The sequence below is a fragment of the Pinus tabuliformis genome, chromosome 5_1 (genome assembly GCF_031772625.1).
Source record: "Pinus tabuliformis cultivar Carrire ecotype Pingquan chromosome 5_1, CPIR1, whole genome shotgun sequence".
Taxonomy (NCBI): Eukaryota; Viridiplantae; Streptophyta; class Pinopsida; order Pinales; family Pinaceae; genus Pinus; species Pinus tabuliformis.
The window spans coordinates 490994340-491011026 of NC_142305.1; positions in this window are offsets into that span (position 1 = coordinate 490994340).

Below are 16687 nucleotides of genomic sequence, written 5' to 3' on the forward strand. Positions count from 1 at the left end.
GCATAACAGGGCATCCTAGAGGTGAAAATCTAGAACATGCTAACCCTCCAAGAGTGTCTAGTATGTGTGGCTGAATTCTGGGTCGCTTTTGTAGATAAGTGGCCAATCAAAAGTCTCATGCCCACAAGAGTTGAGCACAGTGGTTAACGCCATGATCGGTGGTCGACTGAGGCAATCTGCAACATTATTGGTACTCCCCTTCTTGTACTTGATATTCAAATGGAACTGTTGCAGGTATGTGGACCACTTCTGATGGTGATCATTCTACAATTTCCCTTGTGTTTGTATGAACTACAGGGGCCAGTGGTCTATGTGGGTGACCGTTTCCTTCCCCAAAATGTAATGCTTCCATTGTCAGTAGGCCTTCATAATGGAATACATCTCCTTGTCATAAGTGGGATACTTCCGGACTGTGTCTGAAAGTGTCTCACTGTGATATGCCACTGGATGCCCATGTTGAGTAAGGACTACCCCAATAGCATAGTTAGAGGCATCTGTCTCGATCTCAAATGGTTGTTGCAAGTCTGGTAATGCGAGAACTGGTGCCGAGCAGAGGCAATGTTTCAACTCTGTGAATTCCTTTTGTTGAGATTCAGACCAAAATATTTTTTCTTTCACTCCTTCCTTAGTGACTTGACTCAAGGGCCAAGTGATATGAGAAAATCCCAACACTAACCTGCGGTAGAAGTTGGCAAGACCCAGAAAGCTACGGAGCTCTATCAGAGTGGTTGGAGATGGCCAATCCCGAATGACTTGGATCTTGGCTGGATCCACATGCACCCCTTTTTCATCAATAATGTATCCCAAATACTGAACTTGGGTCATGCCAAAAGTTCATTTCTCCAAATTAGCACATAACTTGTGTTGCCGTAGTGTTTGGAGAATCTGTAGAATGTGGTGGAGGTGCTCTTCCCAACTCTGGTTGAAGATTAGCATGTCATCCAAGTATACCACTACAAATGAGTTGGTGAATGGCCGCAAGATGTCATCCATTAGCCTCATGAAGGTTGCAGGAGCATTCGTCAACCCGAAAGGCATAACCAACCATTCGAAAGGCCCTCCTTGGATTTGAAGGTAGTCTTCCAAACATCGAAGGGTTCGATTGGTACCTGGTAATATCCTGACTTCAAATCGATCTTGCTGAAATATTTTTCCCCTTCAGCTGGTCCAGAAGGTCATCAATCCATGGGATTGGGTACCTATTTCAGATAGTGATCTTGTTCAGCGCTCGATAGTCAATACAGAGTCTCCAAGTCCCATCCTTCTTCTGTACCAACACGATCGGGCTCCCACAGGGTGATGAACTTGGTCATATCTGATCTTTCTGCAACAGCTCCTGAATCTGCCTCTTGATTTCATCGTTCTCCAGAACGAAGCACCGATAGATTGGTCCATTTGGTAGCAATGCACCTAGGGTGAGATCGCTGGAGTGCTTGACTTGACAGTGCAGAGGAACCCCTGCGGGGGAGGTGAAGATGTCCTCGTACTCCTCCATGACCTTGTCCATCTGTAGTTGTAGTGTGGAGGGGCTCTGTCTGGAGGTCGTGACCGCCGTCTTCTTCTTTATGTGAGGGCGTATCATTAGGAAAACAAATTTCTCGGTTTTGGAAATGAGCTTACTGCATTGTTTTGCAGTAACCAAAGAGATGGCGGTAGGCGGTGCTACCTCCAGTATCCTATACAACTTATTTCCCAAAGTAACAATAACAACACGAGGCCTTGACTCATATACAACATGTCGCTTCCACAAGTATGGTTGGCCTAATAATACATCACAAACATCAAGGGGAGCAACATGACACAATACCTCATCCATGAAGGGCTTGATGTTGTATGGAAGGTGACACTGTTGGCTCACGCGAAGATCCCGTCCTTGGTGAAGCCACCCAATAGTGTACGGTTATGGATGTGTTGTAGTCGGTAAGCCCAACCGCTTCACGACCTCTACTAAAATGAGGTTCTTTTGGCTTCCATTGTCGACAATGAACTATAGCGGGGAGCCCTTTACCCACATCTGGGCGCTCCTCCTCCTTTGGATCCTCGGGTTCCTCCTTCTGGATCTTTGTGGTGGAAACGATGGCGTCGGGCTCCGCATCAATAATCTGCTTCCCTTTGTCATTCCCCTTATCGGGTTTTGACTCAGGGTCTGAACATGCATTTGATTCCAAATACTTTAGCTCGGCCACTAGTGACTGCTTGGCCCGACACTCACTTGTGTTGTGAGTGGAGCTCTTATGGAACTCACACCACTTTCCCGTGTCCTTCTTTGGCTTCGCGGTGTTGTTCTTTGCTTGCGGCTTTGGCGGATTTTCCTGGGCCACCCCACCTTGGCTTTGTCCTTTGTTCAACAGTTTGGGGGCACCTTTCCCTTGCTTTGGATTTGTAGATCCAAAGTCTCGCTTCTTCTGTTTAAATTTCTGCTCGATCTTGATAGCGTATCGGTACGCCGTGCCGAGTGAGGAGATGTCTAGGAACTCCATCTTGTCCTGGATGTACCTGTGTAGGTAGCCGTAGTATTTGAGTACCAAATGCAGCTTAGAATCATTGATACCCAACTTTGTGCGAAGGGTATGAAAAATATTGGTAAACTCCAGCACGTCTTGGTCCCTTCCTTGCCGCAGCATGGTCCACTTTATGTATTTATCCTCATAGCTTTTGACAGGGTAGTACTACTCCTTGATGGCATTCCATAATGAATTCCAAGTGGGTGCGGCTGAAAAAAGTGAGGCCATACTTTCATCCTTCTGCTCACAGTAGGTTTCCCACCAGTCCTTGACGTGGGGGGCGACTTTGAGAAGAGAGAAAGTAATCTTTTCCCAGCCGGAAAAATCATGAACAAAAAATACCCTTCTAGCATATTTAACCATTTATCTATGGTGTCTACATCTATCTTACCCTCAAATATGGGAATGTCAAAGTTAACTTGTACCTTAAAGGGTGTGGCACTTCCAGAGTAGCTGCTGGAAGTAGATGTGTCACTCCTGGGTAGCCGCTGAAGGATCTAGGCAAAATTTTCCATCATCGCATTCCTTTGTCGCTCGAGGGCCTCTTCGAGTAATATTTTGATAGGATATCCCACCCCATTGTCTTTATTTTCATCCTCCATGGGAGGCCGTCGGGATTTATGAGGCTGGTCTTGCAAAGGTTCGACTAGTTCAATCCCTAACTCCTTATATCCCGACCTCATTAGGGACATGCAAAGAAAAACAGAGAAAGAGTAGACTGCTCTGATACCACTGATCCAGATTTAAACATGAACGCAACAAATTACAGATATAACCATAAATACAGAGATACAACAGAAATAATACTGCATTTCATTAATGTAAAATACTGAAATATGCTTACAAACAAAAATGGAAATAAACTAGCTCGGGCGATGGTAGCTTATCTCTAAGGAGAGATGTGGTGGCTGCCTGCCTCTAAACTATCTTACAATGAGGCTCTAAGGCCTATTTATTATTGAGCAACAATGGAAAACCCTAAACATCCAAAACCCTAACCCTAGGAGATGAAGCGACAAACTATGGGTCCCGTTTTGGGTAAATTGGTAGATCAAATTTCTGAGGTCATAACTTTGGCATATGATCTCCGCTTGACGCACACAATACCTCGTTAGAAATATCTATCCAAGGACTACAACTTTGGGAAGAGCAACATCAATCCATGAACCCATGTTTCTCTCAGTTTTCCCAAAAAACGTCGTTTAAGGCTTCAAAACGGCTTAGAAAGTTCAAGACCCGAAAAAACTACCAAAAATAGTAAATTGTGCTACAAATAAGGAAACTGAAAAACTGAAAGAAACAATGGTGGGGGTCCAAGTGGCATTGGTGGGTGGCCACCAATATCCACCTGGATCATCATCACTACTATAAGCAACACAAATGTCACCCCTTCATTTGATGAAATTGCTGGAAAGCTTACTAAAGAAGTTTCAAGGGTGATAGCAAGAGGAAGAATTCAAAAGCACAAAGGAGGAGAACCCGCTGCATACATTGCTCATGAGAAGAAGAAGAAGAAAGGGAAAGAAGTTCAATCAAATTCAAGAAAGCCTCCTCCTCAAAATTATGGTGGAAGAAAGGAATATGTGAACATTGAATGCTACAATTGTCATAAGAAAGGGCATTATGCTTGAGATTGCCCCGTGAAGAACAATGGACCACGTTATAATACTAGAAGCAACAACAGGTTCAATGATCAAAGAAGGAGAGATGATCGAAGGAATGACTGAAATGGAAGAAATGATAGAAGAAGAAGAGATGCTCCAAGTGACCATGAAGAAGATCGTCATCCACAAAATAAGTCAATATTCTCTAGGTATGAAAGTAATGTTGCGAATCAATCTGAATATATTCTTATTTCCACTCTTCATAGTTCATCTCTTCCATATTCGTGGGATAGTTCGTTGGTTGATAGTGGGGCCACTCATGAATTCTTTGGTTACAAGGAAGCTCTCTCTAACTTGGTAGAGAGGGAGTCAAATTTGAAAATCATTCTTGGAGACAACTCCACTCATCCCATCAAAGGTTTTGGATCAGTCAAATTTCATTTGAATTCTGTGGAATTTATTGTATTGCATGATGTAATGTATGTGCCTGGGTTGTGTTGACGGTGTTGGACCCACCAACATTAGGGGATCTCCCCGGTATGAAGTCCCAACTAGACCTCACATCGTTTGGTGTAGGAGTCCCATCCAGTACAATGGCCTGGTTTCCATTATCTTAAAGATATGCCTTAGCTCTTGCTTGTCAGCACGTGAGAGTGGTCTGCTTCATCTTTGAACAATGAGGTTCGCGTGCTTAGTGAGTGCTAGTGTTACTTGTGTCAAGGTTCTTTCACAGCAGAGAGAGAGGGTGGGAGTGAGTCTCCAGTCAGAAGGGAGGAAGTCCCAACTCTGTCAGAGACACACAACACAACAGGACATGCACAACTTCCGGAAGAGAAATCCACACGGATGTGGCAGTCACAACACACAAAGGAAGATAGCATGTACAACACCCAACGGGGCAATCCGCGCAAGTGCGACGGTCATTATAACAAGTTTATGTGAAAGGTTTTATCTGATGTTTGGGGAGGTAACCAACATGGGCAGGACAACATTAACAACTTATACAACACATTTTCATAAATATATGTATTAGAACAGCTGAATGAGTTCAATTGTTTAACATAGGTTAAAGCAACATGTATTACAAGTGTTCAAGATTAATCTTACAAACAGTTACAACACATGTGTGAAAATGTGTTGGCCTGTTAGCAGGCTTCTGAATTAAGCGAAAGTTCCAAGACACATTGGTACACCATTACATCACTAACCCTGATGGCGGGGTGTTGAAGCCACTGCTCGTTCCTCAAAAAAAATATTACAGAGTCTCAAGGCTATGTTGGAGGAGCCAAGGTGAAAAAGTCCTTTGCATGTACAAATGAGGGCTATTTATAGCCAAGGGTAAAACTGGCTATTTTGATTGTTTGAATTCCCTCATGACTGTTTGACTTTCATGACTTTTCAAATTTACATGACTCTTCAAATTACAAGTGGGTCTCTTGGGACTTCCACATTTCATTACATTGATTTACAACACTATGGCCCACAGTAGTGATGTGGTCGACACGACTCGACATGACAGTGCTCGTACATTCATGCTGGTGGTGGTGTGTGTGTCGAGCTACAACGCTGTTGAGTGATGGATGTCCTCTTGATGTATCACAACTTCACCTCTACATGGCAAGGTGTGCAGAGTCCTCGATGGTCATTGGGTTCGCTTGATGTTGCATGTGCACGTTGCTCCTTTGCTTGTACTTTGGCATGCTTGACATGTTCGTCCATTCGCAAAAATATCTCCTTGCATGTTCGCTCATCCGTCCGTTCACGAACACATCCTTGCATGTTCGTTCGTTCGTCCATTTGGGAACACATCTTCGCATGGTCATCTGTTCGCGAACACATCTCCTCGCATGCATCGTTCCTTCATCCGTTCACAAACACATCCTTTTGCATGTACTCTCCTTGTTCATCCCATCTATCGTCGCGTCATGTCTATTCATGTAACTATATCTGTAGTCACTCATGATGAGACGACATCAAATCCATAAATCTCCTTGTCTACCATGATGCATCATCATTCGCTTTTGGATGCAAATGACCAGGAGAGAGGACAAGATTGTGAAACTGCACTGGGCAAGTTTCAAGCTGGGATGCGAGCTCCAGGCACTGCTGGTGAAAGTTTCGCAGAGGTCACTAGGAGACTAAGATGGACGATCTGGATCAGCAGTGACTGTCCACGGGATTTGGCTCGACTGGAGGGCAGATCTGCACAATTTATGGAGGGAAGAAGTTTGGGCAGCAGAGCGCCTTAGAAGCAAAAACGGCTCAATTCCTCGAGGGAGCTGGTTGTGGGCTTTAGGAGGCTTGGCAGAAAAAATTACGCAATTCCTGGAGGGAGTTGGCAGCGGGCTACGGGATGGCTTGGCAGCAAAAACTACGCAATTCCTGGAGGGAGCTGGCAGCGGGTTGTGGGGTTGCTAGAGACAAAAACTGCACAATTGCTGGGAGGCTGACCTACTGAACACCTCTGTGCAGTTTCTGAGCTAAGCGGGATGTTGGGCTACTGAGGGGCTTGCTCAGAAATCTACACAGTTTTTTGGGTCAGTAGTCGGCCCGCTAACTAGGTGGCTAGTTAGAAAATCTGCGCAATTTTTGAGGGGAGATAGGGACTGGAAGTTGGTGTCTGTCCGGCTTGTCTACGCAGTTTTCTCAGTCAGCGGAGTGGGCAAGGTCTGCAGCTTCTGTGCAATTTTTGAGGGGAGTGAGTCCTGGGGTCACTTCCTGGTAAAACTCTCTGGTTGACTAGCAAGAGGGTTGGTTGATCAACTTGTAGTTAGTGTAGATTGAAATGGCTTGTTGGACACTTCTATGTTGTTCTAGGTGACAGTCAATCGAGTTGATTCTGAGGTGGAGGTATGGTTGTTAGAAGGTGATCCGGTCGTGAGAACTTCAACAAAAATGACTAAGTGTGTGAGCGAGTGAATTTGTCCATATGTGACCTTGCGAACACACACTCAATATGACTTGACAACAAGATGCCTCAAACCATCAAGACAACATATACTCAACATGACTGACCGACAGTGCGAGCGGCAAGCATGACGCTTGTGATGGATCATTGAACGATCGCAATGATGCTTTCACGACAGTGCATACACCATTATGTGTGAGTGTGATAGATGTGTACATGGTGAACACAGTTCAAGCACAACCTTCAACATTACCAGAACGAGGTCGCAAGCATGACATATCAATCAAAATGTGGAAGACAAAAGTTGGTCAAACAAGTGAAAAAGAAGCAAGACATGTAGAAGAAACACATGAGATGAGTTTTCGTGTTTTCGCACATGCATGTTATTGAGGATAGGATGATATGATAATGACAAGCAGTCTTGCAAACTCAACTAAGAGGTTTACTTCGGAAGATGTTCATTACTTACCATACTTACCTTCAAGATGATCATGCATCTGATGGAGTTTGCAAGCGGTCCTGATATTTTCCATTATTCGGTTCCTTGGTCCTTCTCCTAAACTCCTTGGAAGCGATTTCAGCATGTCACCTTTTCCTATTGTCATTGAGAGGTAGATCTATGCAATTTCAGCGGATAGTGACTGTTGCCGGAATGAGGCCCCGGGAGGCCCGTCTGCGCAGTTTTTGCATGCAAGACCAATAAGATAATTTGGACACCACTGCACAGTTTTGAGGCTCAAAGCACTACTACGAGATAAGGGTCCTGGGAGGACACCTCTGTGCAATTTCTGAGTGCAATGCAGCTAGACTGCTATGTGCATTTCTGGAGAGCAGTGCTGGCTAGGACCTCTGCGGGCTATGGGTTTCAGTAGGAAAGGGAGGTTGGTGTCCCTGTGTACTATGGGGTTTCAGTAGGAAAGGGAGGAATCTTAATGGTTGCAAAAATAAAGCGCACAGTTCAGGAAAGCTAGATGAGGCTAGGTTGCTTGGGAAAATGGCTAAGTGTGAGATCAGTGAAACATATGCAAACATTGATAGGACTCGACTGTGATCGCACATGAACACTTTGTGACACAACCTAGACCATCCAGAATATGTAAGTTCATGAGGTGAGTGTGAAACATGTCTATGTGATGAAAACCTCTCATACGCATACAATTCCATTGAAGCAAGGAAACATTCCCTTTGTATGACAAACAACAACCCCTATGCCCAAATATGACACATGTTTCATGAAGATGAGAACATAGATAACTCTTAAGATCAAGGAGGGGAGCTTGAAATCATCAGCTTACCAGCAAGCGACCAAGGATAATTGATCGCGGGATCCAAGGTAGGCTCTGAAATTTGCATGTGAGCCAAAATTTTTGAGGGTGGTTGTAGCCGCTACAACGCTTGGTGACACACTGGTAGAATTCCAGCTCTCTATATGGACTTTGTATCATGAAAAGCGAGTCTAACCCTTCCAGAAGTATTGTTCAATTCTTTGATCATCATGATTTCCACACTAACTTGATTGAAAGATGTAGCACCTGCCATGCTCTTGATCAGTTAGCACACATTCCAAGCCAAGTCAACTCAGTTGTTTCGATTGGGGATGAGGGGTATATTGATGCACAAGTAATATAACTATTAGAGTTTAAGTTTCATCTCTGGTGTTGCTCCGCTGCCAGTAGGCCTGGACAGTACCCCGGCGGAGTCACGCAGGAACACAAGCATCGCTCCATTGCCAGCGAGCCTGGTCAGTACCCCGACGGAGTTACTTGCATCCCTCTTTGCATAGAAATCCTTTCTCTTCTTTCTCCTTATTCATTTTCTTGGAATTTTCATATTTTCATTTTTCATTTTTCAAAGAACTGTGCGTAGGGACTTATTTATTTCAGAGGTGGAAGAGGGATCCCGACTTATTGAGAGCATAAGAGGTTGTTCCTTCAGAGAAGTATGTTATGTATACCTCTGACATACTTGTTAAGGTTTTCCCCCTCACCTTACTCTACTTGATTGAGCTGACAAGGGTTAACCCAAAACAATTGACTAGAGTAGGTGGTACTAGTTAGAGCGCAAGCGTTGTGTTTTCACCAAGACTCACTCTAAACAGAACGTATTTTCCATCAAGGCATCATTGACTGAAGATAACAAGTTCTTCATAAAGAGAGAGGACAACAAATAACTAGATGTTGATAGTTGTACAAGTCCTCTTAGATTTCTTGGCTTGTCTCGAGAGCCAAACACAGTTTCACGAGAGGCTAACCTACGGGTACAAGCAAGCAAAGAAAGAAAAAAAAAATCTAAAAGCAGAAGTAAAGTGAAAGAAAAACAAGTAAGCAAAGCAAGCAAGCAAGCAAACCAAAGCAAGTAAGCAAGCAAGCAAACATGCAAACCAAAATGCAAAGCAAATCAACACAAAGAAGAAAACATTACTCCTGCTCCTATGCTAAACAATGCATGGGCCTACTTACGTGAAGTGATATTTCCAATGCAACCACCGGTGCATTGGTTGGCCCATGTTGGTGAAGGCATGGTTTGCGAGAAGCACAGTCAAGCAAACCAACAAACATAAAATATACAACAATGAAAACCAACATGCTCTGAGTTCTAAAACATCCACAGAAAAGAAAAGAGTGAATGCACAAGACAGACATTATGCAGACTTAACGTGGTGCTATGACACACTGTGTGCAGATGATAAACATGCACACTCTTTGTACTATGACATACGAGCAAACTTGAGAAAGACCAACAACCTATGATTTTCAAGCGTGCTCGTTGTGTAAGATTCCTCCAAAGCTTGAGCGATGGGATCATGAGATTTGAGTGGAGGAAGCGAAATCTAGGTGTTTGGTTGATCTTTAATGCGGAGCAGAGAGTGATGAGGAGCCTCGAGTGTTTCAATTTTTTTTTTATTAGAAGTGGAACTAACCTCAAGACAGCGAGGGCCTAACATAACCATCAGCTCAGGCTGAAGTGCCTCGACAACCTGCAGGGTTTCCACTTCGTCGATAGATAGATCATCGAAGACCAGTGCCTTAGACAGATTAACAACGAGTGAATCAACATCGTGATCAGATGAAGAAGTACAGAGATCACGATAACCAAGATCAGAAAATTCAGGATGTTTGTCGGCATCCTCATGATTTGATGAATCACACAGAGGGGTAGATGAGAAGCAAGAATGTTCACCCTCTGCGTTTCCGGAAAAAGCAGATGAAAAATCAAGTGGATGTTTAATGAAGAATTTGTCCTCTCCACTGTCAAATGATGTACTGAAATCTGGTGCATTCTACGAATGATCGGAAGTAGATGCATCTATGGATGGATTTACACAAGGAAAATCAGAGATAACAGAATCACCAATGATGTCAGGAAAAAGCAGAGGAGGCGTGGACAGAAGGAGGTCATCCTTCACTGCGGGTTCATTCTCAGATGCTCAGTCATACTCTTCATGAATGACAACGCAGGTTGGTTGTGCAACATCAACTCCGTCGATGGCTTGATCCTCATTCACAACAGGTGTAGAGTCCGGAACGGAAGAACACAAGACAGTGCAATCTGGAGGATCAACAAAATGCAGAGATGGAGGTTGAGGTAACAAGTGTGTATGACAACTCATGGGCTTCCCAACTGTTAGTGCCTAGATTTACCTCAGGCTGAAAAGGTAGGATCCAGGGCCAACATCAAACCACGCTCAGCCTGGTAGCTAGCCCTACCAGGTCAGGAGAGGGCTCTCTCCAGGTCAATCTCAACAAATTATGATTGATGAGGGCTTGAGATGACTGAAATATCTTCTGATCTTAGGCTAGGTATATGTGCAAGAGAGTTTGATTTGATAAAATGATGATTTTGTTGGCTCAGATGGAAAGATGGCTTTTGGGTGCGGGGATTGAGGCTCAGTCCTACAGAGATCTCAATGGGGCAAGGTAGGAAATTGTTTTTGGCACTTAAAATTGAATGAGATGGAAGGAATAGACAGGTGAGGTGTTGAAGAGGGCAAGAGCAATCATGGATCCTCCCCAAACAGCTGAAAACATCAAGAAACTAAAACAAACCTCAAGTAGAGCACTGCAATTTCAATGGATTCTACTTACACTCTTGTTTGTTTAGTTAAGAAGAAAGAAGATAGATAATGGCATACATAACACATAAGCAAATTCACAATTACAAAAGAAAGCACTGTACCAAGACAAATTGCCACATGGATCCCAAAGAGTGCTGCAAATCCTGGTCTCAATTCCTTAGCCAAAATGCTGATATGAGTGTACAATGAAGCTCAAGGCTTTCTCAAAAGTCCAACCATCTACCAAAATCCAACCCCTACACTATGAAATTCATAAAATATATACATTTTCTCATCCTTGTACTAAGGGATTGAGCTCAACCATTTTCTTCAAAATAGAATTAGTTACATTAAACTTGGGCCGAATTTCTAAAAATAGGTGTTGAATATGAACTCGTATCTCCTAAACCATAGCATCTGTTACAAAACTGAAAGAGGTTTTTGTAGATAAGGTCATTTTGGAGAAAAAAATCTCTCAAATTTGGGAAATTTGTTTCCAATTGCTCGCAATTTGTTCCACAAAATCATCTCTAAAACAGAAAATCATTAAAAATTTAAATATGTGAAAATGAGCTGTAAAGATCTAGTCATATTTCCCAATCCATGACACCCGTGAATAAACTGAAAGAGGTTTTTGTTATATGGCTCGTGCTTAGCAAAAAACTCTCTTTTTTTTCTCAAAATTACTTTCCATCTGTTGTAAAATGGCCCCGCACTAAAATGACTAAAACAATAAAAAATATGAAAATTTTGCTTTGTTTAAATGTAGGCTCCAAATATCACTATATATCTCCCACATAGTAGCACCTGTGCATAAACTGAAGGAGGTTTTTGTTATTTGGTATGTGATGAACAAAAACCTCTTTCACTTTTGAAAAATTCCTTACCATTATTTCAGAAACTGATTTTGTACTAAACTTGTCATTGTGTGCAGCAACTGACCTCAAAACATGCATAACCAACAGTCACTCATTCATTTCGATCATATATTCTAATCCGGAAGCCAGTTACGGGAGTGTGATATACCGTTGGAAATATTTTTCCGAGCTTCTTCTGATGGAAACACTTGTGACATGTTTTGTGCTGAACATCATGTGCAAAACATCTAACAAAACTAGACATAGTAAGAGCTCATGTTGATCTCTGGTGACAGGCTGCGAAGACTAGAACTAACACCAACCAAATCTGTGTAGATATTGAGAGTAGTGAGGGTGGGAGGATGTGACAATTGAACAGATGTGTGCACATGTTCTCCCACATCACTCTGCAGTGGTGGAGTTGTTTGATGAGGGGAAGGCAGATAGTCACTTGTGACAGTGACTGTGTCCGCTTGTGATTGCGCAACTCCATCACCGAAGTATGCCGAGTGGGGTTTGAACTTCAACTTCATCTTGGGACAGAGTGATTTGGTAAGGAAATATTCAAATTTGTCCATGAGATACTGGAATTTCATCTAACTTTTTGGAGCTTCAAACATGAATAGACGGAAGCGTTGCGAAAAATCCATAGGTGATTCATGTGGGGCCTTCTATTGTTTTAACAATTTTTTATCAAGTGCTTCAGGATCAAAATGGTGAAAAATAGATTCAATTAGATCACTGAACTGCTTGAATGAGTGCATAGAGTTATGAGGCAGTATGCCACACCATCGCAATGGGTGGTCGCGAAGTGTGTGTGCGAGAAGCGAACAGACCTCTATTTCATTAAAACCTTCCACGTTCTCCATGAGTGCATGGAAGTCATCTAAGTGCTCAGGCCAGGCCACTTCGCCTTCACCATCATACATGATTTGTGACAAGTCATCCCAGAAATCCCTCTCGACGTGAAAGGTATGTCCGTTGGACATAAATTTCAGAGGGTTAACTATAACAAACTCCATGATAAATGTGTTAAGATTCAACTCAGATTGTGAGGACTCAACTTGTCATCTGGCCCTCCTTCTAGTGCCAAAATTTTTACGGTGCTAGACCCGCCAACATCAGGGGATCTCCCCGGTATGAAGTCCCAAATAGACCTCACACTGTTTTGTGTAGGAGTCCCATCCTGTACAATGGCCTGGTTGCCATTATCTTAAAGATATTCCTTATATCTTGCTTGTCAGCACGTGAGGGTGGTCTGCTTCATCTTTGAACAATGAGGTTCGCGTGCTTGGTGAGTGCTAGTGTTACTTGTGTCAAGGTTCTTTCATAGCAGAGAGAGAGGGTGGGAGTGAGTCTCCAATCAGAAGGGAGGAAGTCCCAACTCTGTCAGAGACACACAACACAACAAGACATGCACAACTTCCAAAAGAGCAATGCACACGGATGTAGCAGTCACAACACACAAAGGAATATAGCACGTATAACACCCAATGGGATAGTTTGCGCGAGTGCGACGATCGTTATAACAAGTTTACGTGAAAGGTTCTATCTGATGTCCGGGGAGGTAACCAACATGGGTAGGACAATGTTAACAACTTATACAACACATTTTCATAAATATATGTATTAGAACAACTGAATGAGTTCAATTGTTTAACACAGGTTAAAGCAACATGTATTACAAGTGTTCAAGATTAATATTACAAACAGTTACAACACATGTGTGAAAACATGTTGGCCTATTAGCAGGCTTCTGAATTAAGTGAAAGTTCCAAGACACATTGGTACACCATTACATCACTAACCCCGATGGCGGGGCATTGGATCCATTGCTCGCTTCTCAAAGAAAATATTACAGACTCTCAAGGCTATGTGGGAGGAGCCAAGGCGAAAAATTCCTTTGCATGTATAAATGAGGGCTATTTATAGCCAAGGCTAAAACTAGCCCTTGTGACTGTTCGACTTCCCTCATGACTGTTCAACTTTACATGACTCTTTAGATTACAAGTGGGTCTCTTGGACTTCCACGTTTCATTGCATTGATTTACAACACTATGGCCCACAATAGTGATGTGGCCGACATGACTCAACATGACGGTGCATGTACGTTCATGGTGGTGGTGGTGTGCATGTCATGCTGCAGCGCTGCTGAGTGATGGATGTCCTCTTGGTGTATCACAACTTCACCTCCGCATGGCAAGGTGTGTGGAGTCCTCGATGGTCATTGGGTTCACTTGATGTTGCATGTGCACGTTTCTCCTTTGCTTGTACTTTGGCATGCTTGACATGTTCCTCCATTCATGAAAATATCTCCTCGCATGTTCGCTCATCCATATGTTCATGAACACATCCTTGCATTTTCGTCTGTTCATCCACCTGTGAACACATCTTCGCATGGTCATCCATTCGCGAACACATCTCCTCGCATGCATCATTCGTTCATTTGCGAACACATCCTTTTGCATGTAATCTCCTTATTCATCCCATATGTCGTTGCATCATGTCTATTCATGTACCTGTATCTGTAGTCACTCATGACGAGATGACATCAAATCCATAAATCTCCAACTCTACCATGATGCATGATCGTTTTCTCTCGGATGCATGTGACCAGAAGAGAGGAAAAGACCGTGAAACTGCACAGGGCAAGTTTCAAGTTGGGATGCGAGCTCTGGGAACTACTGGTGAAAGTTGCACAGAGGTCACTAGGAGATTGAGATGGATGATTTGGATCGGCAGTGACTGTCCACGAGATCTGCCTCGGCTGGAGGGAAGATCTGTGCAATTTATGGAGGGAATCAGTTTAGGCAGCAGAGGGCCTTGACAGCAAAAACTGTGCAATTCCTAGAGGGAGCTGACTACAAGCTTCAGGAGGCTTGGAAGAAAAAACTACTCAATTCCTAGAGGGAGATGGTAGCGAGTTGCGGGATGGCTTGGCAGCAAAAACTGCGCAATTCCTGGAGGGAGTTGGCAGTGGGTTGCAGGGTTGTTGTAGACAAAAACTACACAATTTTTGGGAGGCTGATCTACTGAACACCTCTGCATAGTTTTTGAGCTGAGTGGGATTTTGGACTGCTAAGGGGCTTGCTTAGAAATCTGCGCAATTTTCTGGGTGAGAAATCGACCGGCTGACTGGGTGTCTGGTTGGAAAAACTGCGCAATTTTTGAGGGGAGACAGGGACAGGAACTTGGTGTCTATCCGGCCTGTCTACGTAGTTTTCCCAGTCAGCTGAGCGGGCAAGGTCTGCAGCTTCTGCGCAATTTTTTAGGGGAGTGAGTCCCAAGGTCACTGCTCGGTCAGACTCTCTGGTTGACCAGTAGGAGGGTTGGTTGATCATCTTGCAATAAGGCCAGATTGAAATGGCTTGTTGGACACTTCTGTGCTGTACTGGGTGACAGTCAGTCGAGTCGATTCTAGGGTGGAGGTCCCGCTGTTAGCGTGATTTGGTCATCAGAACTTCAAACAAAATTACTAAGTGTGTGAGCGAGTGAATTTGTGCATATGTGACCTTGCGAACACACACTCAACATGACTTGACAATAAGACACCTCAAACCATCAAGACAACATATACTTAACATGACTAACAGACGGTGTGAGCAATAAGAGTGACGCTTGTGATGGATCATTGAAGGGCCACGACGATGCTTGCGCGACAGTGCATACAATATTGTGTGTGAGTGTGATAGATGTGTACATGGTGAACACAACTCAAACATAACCTTCAACATTACCAGAACGAGGTCGCAAGCATGACATAGCAATCAACATGCGGAAGACGACAATTGGTCAAACAAGTGAAAAAGAAGCAATACATGTAGAAGAAACACATGAGATGACTTTTCGTGTTATCACACATGCATGTTACTGAGGAAAAGATGATATGACAATGAAAAGCAGTCTTGCAAACTCAACTAAGAGGTGTACTTCGGAAGATGTTCTTTACTTACCATACTTACCTTCAAGATGATCATGCATCCGACAGAGTTTGCATGCGGTCCTGATCTTTTCCATTACTCGGTTCCTTGGTCCTTCTCCTAAACTCCTTGGAAGCGATTTCAGCATGTCACCTTTTCCTATAGTCATTGAGAGGTAGATCTATGCAATTTCAGCGGATAGTGACTGTTGCCGGAATGAGGCCCCGGGAGGCCCGTCTGCGCAGTTTTTGCATGCAAGACCAATAAGATAACTTGGACACCACTGCACAGTTTTGAGGCTCAAAGCACTACTACGAGATAAGGGTCCTGGGAGGACACCTCTGTGCAATTTCTGAGTGCAATGCAGCTAGACTGCTATGTGCATTTCTGGAGAGCAGTGCTGGCTAGGACCTCTGCGGGCTATGGGTTTCAGTAGGAAAGGGAGGTTGGTGTCCCTGTGTACTATGGGGTTTCAGTAGGAAAGGGAGGAATCTTAATGGTTGCAGAAATAAAGCGCACAGTTCAGGAAAGCTAGATGAGGCTAGGTTGCTTGGGAAAATGGCTAAGTGTGAGATCAGTGAAACATATGCAAACATTGATAGGACTCGACTGTGATCGCACATGAACACTTTGTGACACAACCTAGACCATCCAGAATATGTAAGTTCATGAGGTGAGTGTGAAACATGTCTATGTGATGAAAACCTCTCATACGCATACAATTCCCTTGAAGCAAGACAACATTCCCTTTGTATGACAAACAACAACCCTATGCCCAAATATGACACATGTTGCATGAAGATGAGAACATAGACAACTCTTAAGATCAAGGAGGGGAGC